Source organism: Colius striatus, chromosome 1 (genome assembly GCF_028858725.1).
Source record: "Colius striatus isolate bColStr4 chromosome 1, bColStr4.1.hap1, whole genome shotgun sequence".
NCBI lineage: Eukaryota > Metazoa > Chordata > Aves > Coliiformes > Coliidae > Colius > Colius striatus.
Genome location: NC_084759.1, coordinates 154,025,810 through 154,031,809, shown reverse-complemented (window position 1 = coordinate 154,031,809; position 6,000 = coordinate 154,025,810).

Here is a 6,000-nt window from a genome sequence, read left to right as displayed (position 1 = left end):
CTTTCACTCTTCAGGTGAGGGTGCAGTGGCACAGGCTGCCCAGGGAGGGTGTGGAGTCTCCTTCCTTAGAGGTCTTCAAGACCCACCTGGACATGTTCCTGTGAGATCTAATCTAGGTGGACCTACTTCTGCAGGGGGAGTTGGACTGGAAAGGCCCCTTTGAAGCTCTAAGTGTGTGGCTTGAGTTTCTGTGAGGGTCTCTGGTGGTCTTCAAAGATCTTTGGGACCTTCTGGTAACTGTTTTCTCGATGTCTGTTAGTTGAACTTTCCTTTGAAGCGTGCACAGTGCGGGCCAATCCATACCGCTTGTGTCTTCTTTATGGTCAATTGGCTCTTGGTAGTTATCATTGCAAAGTAATTGGCTTTTGCTAGTTACCTCAAGGTTTTCTCGAGTCTGTTACCTAATTGTGGTGGCCATCTGAGCAAACACAGAACGTGACTGCCATAAAAGGGACAGTGGATTTTTCTCCATCTTTGTTCAAGGCATCAATATTAAGAAGCAACGCCAAGAGGAGCACACCACACCGCCAACCGCTTGCTCAGCCACTGGCGGGGCAGCTGAGACCTCCAATTCAATCTCAAGTTGGGCACCGATGGCAACACGTCTCCTAACCAATCCTTGTCACCTTTTTGGGTCCGACCCAAGGATTCGGGATGGGTGGCGTCGTGAAGGCACGTCCCCAGGGCAAGGATATCGCCGTGCCATGGAAGGATATCGCCGTGCCATGGCTGGAAACAGCCAGACATAAAACATCCTCTCATAAAGCAATATAAACATAAGTAGAGGTCAAACGTCAGCGCAGCGCAGAACACCACAAACACTCCCGCAGGCCCAAAGGCCGCCGCGGTCCCTTTAGGGGCGAGGACGCGCCCCTCCCCGCCCCGCCCCGCCCCGGGAGCCGCCCCGCCCCGCCCCTCTCGGATGACATCATCCCCGCCTTCCCATTGGCTGCCGATCCCGTCAGGCACGCGGCGCCCGCCCAGGCACCGCCCCCTCGCCCCGCCTCGGCCCCGCTGGCTTCCCCAGGTGCTCGCGGCCCATTGGCGCGCCGGGCTGTCGCTCACCCGCGCCTCTGCGCTCCGATTGGCGGTGCGCGGCGCCCGTCGCCGGGGCAGGGAGGCGCGGGGTGGGCGCTTCCGCGGTTGCGAGGCGCCGGCCGGCGGTGGCGGGGCCGGGCTGGGCTGCGGGCGCGGGGGAAGCGCCTTCTCGGCAGGCGGAGGCGGTGGAGGCGGCTCCGCCAGGGACGGGCGGCGGCGCAGCGAGATGGAGCCGTGAGCAGGTGAGCGCGGAGCTCCAGCGCAGCCGGGGGCTGCGAGGCGACCTCTGCCAGCGGCGGGGGGCGAAGGAAGGTGGGGATCGGGGGGGGGTGGGCGAGGGCCCGCCCGCAGGGACCCGCCCCGGCGCAGGTTTCGGCACCGCCGCCCGCACCTCTCCTTAGCGGCGGCTGTCGGTGCGAGGCGAGGGCAGCGAGTGTCCCCCGATGCCCCCACGAACACACTCCCCGGCGGTGACGGGAGCACGACCGCTCTCGCCAGCCGGCTTCGCTCCCTCCCAGACCTCCGCGCTTGTTTCTCCTCACCACCCCGTTCCCCCCACCCCGGCCTGCTTCTGCCCCGCTCCGGCCTCTCCCCGCCTTCTCCCTCTCTCGGGGAGGGGACCGCCGCATCGTTTCTCCTCTCTGTTCCCGAGAGCCTCGCGTTTAGTAGGTCGGCGGTGGTTTGGGGTGTTTTTTTATTCGGTGCTCTTTCTCACCGATTTTCCAGGCCTGGTAGCGGTGACGGTAGCTTACAAGGAATCTGCTGCCGTCCCCACCGCAAGTTGTGTTAAGCGAGGTTGATTTTTCCCCACTGAAAAGATGCTGGTCCTTGCTATGCCTGGGTGCATATGTAAGGTGACATCCACGTGTCGCAGACGTCTGTCCAGTGGGGACAGGATCTCCCACTCTGTGACTGTAAAATCGTGTATCAAAGAGCACTGTGATTTCTTACATCCCCTAAGCGAGGATGAGAACTCTGACCGTTTGCCTGGCGTGTAAGCGAAAACAACCTCCTGGAACCTTTATGGTCTGCATCTGTGTACCCTCCTTACGCTGTATCATACAGACTTTGTGTTAATACGGTTCCACGTGGTTCTTTTTTTACAAGATGAACCTTGAAGTGGGATGAATAAGGGGTTTGCTGCTGCTTATAGCACTTCCTTTCTTTACATTGTGTATGTCCGGGCAGTATCAGGGCCTCTGCAATGAAACTGCATCTTAGTCTATCATCAATAGAAAATACATTCTGAAGGTATTAAAAATGTGTCTAGTGAAGTCTGTTGCTTCTTTGCTGGGTTGTGGAAACTAAAATGTACTTTGTATTTCTTGGTAGGTTTTGAAGACACACAGCTTGGAATATTTGGGAAGTCTAAAATGTAGCTATTCTGGGCTGAAACTGTCTGTGCCAACATTTCCATATGGGCTTTGAGACAATTCAGTATGGGATTCTGTCCTTACTGTGTAAATTTGCATTTGACATCAAGGCTAGTTAGCTATGGCATAGCTAACTTGCTGAAAGTGTGTTGTCTAATCGTGTGTTCATTTTGCTTTTTAGGTAAATAAACCCCCAGACTTTCAGCACTGATTTCCAAGTGTACCGTGCTGCTTGCACAAAACCCATCAGTAGATTTTCGTAAAGACGCGGTTGAAATCCCTACTGTAGAACTGCTAGAAGCCTAATGCCTTCAGGTCTTTAGGGCTTCATAAGTATTTCCAAAAATACTTCAATCATTTCTGAATGTGAAATGAGAGGGACACCCATTTGTTCTCATTTGCTGCAGTGATTAAGTGAGTGATCTAATAGTTCTGATTAAGTAGAGGCCAGTAATAGATTTTAAAATAAGTGTATGATCTGAAGCTGACTGTGAACTATTTTTCTATTCTCTAGATTTGTGCTTTCTGCTGAGAGGAGAAAGAGACTCAGGGCTGAAAGCAAATGCCTTAAGCTTTTCACAAGCAGGCGAATTTGCCCTTCTTAATTACCAGATATTAACTTACTGAGCCTTTTTCAGTCTTTCCTCACTTACAATTCCGATACCAAATGTGATTGCAGGAAAAGAGTGGAATATTGCTAGTTATAGCTTCTTGGGCATCATATTGTGCTGTACAAAATGTAAGTGCTGCTGTGTTTGCTGGTTCCAATGGTTGTGGAAGCAGCTTTGATTTCTATTTAATTAAGGCCATCCAGTCTTTACATCATGTGGGAGAAGTTCCTCCATTCTTTAGGCAACAAGGTGGTCATGAAAACAAAATGCAAGGAGAGGGATTAGAGAGGTCATCTTGACATAGGGTTAAGAGAACATGGATGCTTTCCAAAAGCAGTCTTTAAATTTTCTTTCCTTTGAATATGAAATAATAGGAAACTCTTGGGGTTTGGGAGGAGTGCTTGCTTGTGAGTGTTTTTTGTAACTCTGGCTTCTGCTGCCATGGTAAAGCAGCAGCAATTTTCACAGACTCTTTTATCCTTGAACCTCTAGGTGAAATGTACTTTCAGGCAACCAAAATACGCCTTAATAATTACAGAAAGGCCTACTAAATTTTCTTCACTGTTGAGCTATGATTATGTTACTGTGTGGTATTTGGTGGAGGAGAAAGGACAGATGTACTAGGTATAGAGGAGGATCAGAGCAAACGGGGTTTGGATGTTAGAGAAGAAAACAGATAAATTCTTACAACGTGCCAAAATAGTGTGACAAGATTAATTGTTACACTCGTTTGGAATGTGCAAGGTGTCTCCATATATGCTTTTTACCTCAAAAGCAGAATTTATAGCAATTCCAAGAGCCTTGCTGCTTTACTCTCTATACTCAGCTGTCCTTCCTGTGTTGTAGACGATATAATCAGTCTGTTTCAATGTCTGTTTACTTACTGATAACTCAGTATTATGATTAAGATCAGTTTAGAAGAGTACAGTTCATTTCCTCTGTGTAAAAAGAGGTAACAATTAGTAAATCTCATTGTAGTTGCACAGTGCTCTTCCTTTAAAGATTTTTTTTTTTTTCTCTTTGTCAACTGTGTCCTGGGGGTCAATGTCTTTTCCTGAGAAACTGTTGAAGAGGAAGCAGAAAAAGCAACTGTTCAGCGGTCTGAAACCATCAAGCACCTACTCTGGGAAAGCCAAATCTAATTATTTCCTGCTGGACACATTGCTGAGCTGAGACTGAAAACAGAGGATGTGGTTACACAGACGTTTCTTTTAGTGGTGGTGCTGTCTTAAACAGCTCATATTCCCATCTGCCTCCCTTTTTGTTTTTTCCCCACGGTGTGCTGTCACCCCAGTAGTGATGGTATGTCTGTGGGGCTGCATGCTGAGCCAGGTTAGAGACAGGATCTGTATGTGTTCTGTTCCTCTCCCCCTCAGCCTCTGAAGTAAAAGATGGGGGAGGGCCAAAGGAATGCATGGCTAGAGTGGAGGGGAGGGAGGGCAGAAGAGGATTAGTAAGAGCTACAGCTAAGGGGAACGTTTTTGGAACCGTAGTTTAAAACTGTTCCTGTGATTCTTCTTTTACGTCTATGAGTCAACTAGATGAAATAGATGAGTTTGTGTGAGTTCAGAAACTCATTCCTTTGTCAAATACTCTGTTCAATCCTTCAGGGACATAATGTGTGTGGTTAATGTGTACATTTGTACCTCCCCTCCTTTGAGTGCTTTATGGAGTGCAAACACTGTTAAGTGGCTTCTTCAAGGGAAGTGAATGGCATCGAGGTGAGGACAGTTTACATTACCGGGCTTAGGTGTGGGGTAACAGTCAGCGATGCCCTGAGACTTTCAAATGCAGGTTCTCCTTGCAGAGGGCAGATGGTGCGTGCAGCTTTGTACAGGAATCTGCCATCAGTCTGATACTGTGTTTTCAGACGTTAAGGAACAATGCTGGTAACAGTATCTCACTTTCTTTGATCCTTTTCCGTTTCTGATAGGAGATGCTCATTTTTCCACACAGGTAGATTTTAGTTTGTCACTGAGCAAGGTACTGTCATTGTTTAAATTAGGTTGGTTTCTATTTCACAAATTGAAGTAATGAATTTAGTTTGTGCAGCATTCCTTTCCCATTTCCTTGTGTGTGTGTGCAGCATCATTGTTCTTGCATGAAGAAATGCTTTGGATTTAGGCACACAGCCACATTGATAACATCTCTGTAAGAAGGTGAAATTTAACACACAGTCACAAGTCTTTTTTAAATCTTGAAAGCTAAAGGCTGAGCTTTTAATTAGGGATTTTCTTTTGCACCTTAACCTCGTGCCATCCATCTGCCTCTGCTCTCTTACCACAAACTAGCATGTTGACTGCTTCTACTTATCCTTCTTAATGAACCTGTGCTCCTTATTTCAGCTTGTTTTGGCCCTGTTGATCCAGAAAAGCAGGGTTTTTGTGCAGCACAGCAGTAGTGTAGTAGCTGCTGCTGCGTGCACCAGCATGTTATTTGTTAACAGCTGATCACCGGGAGCTGACTCTGTAGCACTGAAATGAAAGTTCTTCCCTGGACATGGTCAGGAGCTGCTGCTGTTGTCTCTGTTTGCCATGGGTACATATTGAAGTGTGTATGTACCACAGCATAGTAGCCTCTGGCTTAAAGCAATGCAGGAAATTCCCTATTTTCCCATTTTCCAGTGAGGCAGATAAATGCTCTGACGTCTTCAGAGCACTTTGATTTTAGGGGAACAAGAAAGTGAAATGATGTGTCTAGTTCTGCAAAATTAATTGTGTTTTGGAAGTGGAGTGTTCATCAGAAATTGTTTCAACCTCAAATTAATACTTCCTGTAAATATATGGCAGTTACAACTAGTTCTAGCTGCACTAGGGAGGGAGTGTGTGTATACTGTGGTTCCTTAAATTCTACCCTTTCTGTGGTTTAGTAGAGGCACTGAGGATATGTCATCACTGCACGATTGATCCTTACGGTCAAGACTCGGCTTACTTAAATGAGATCATCCTTTACACAGAGCCATACCCATACTATGATGA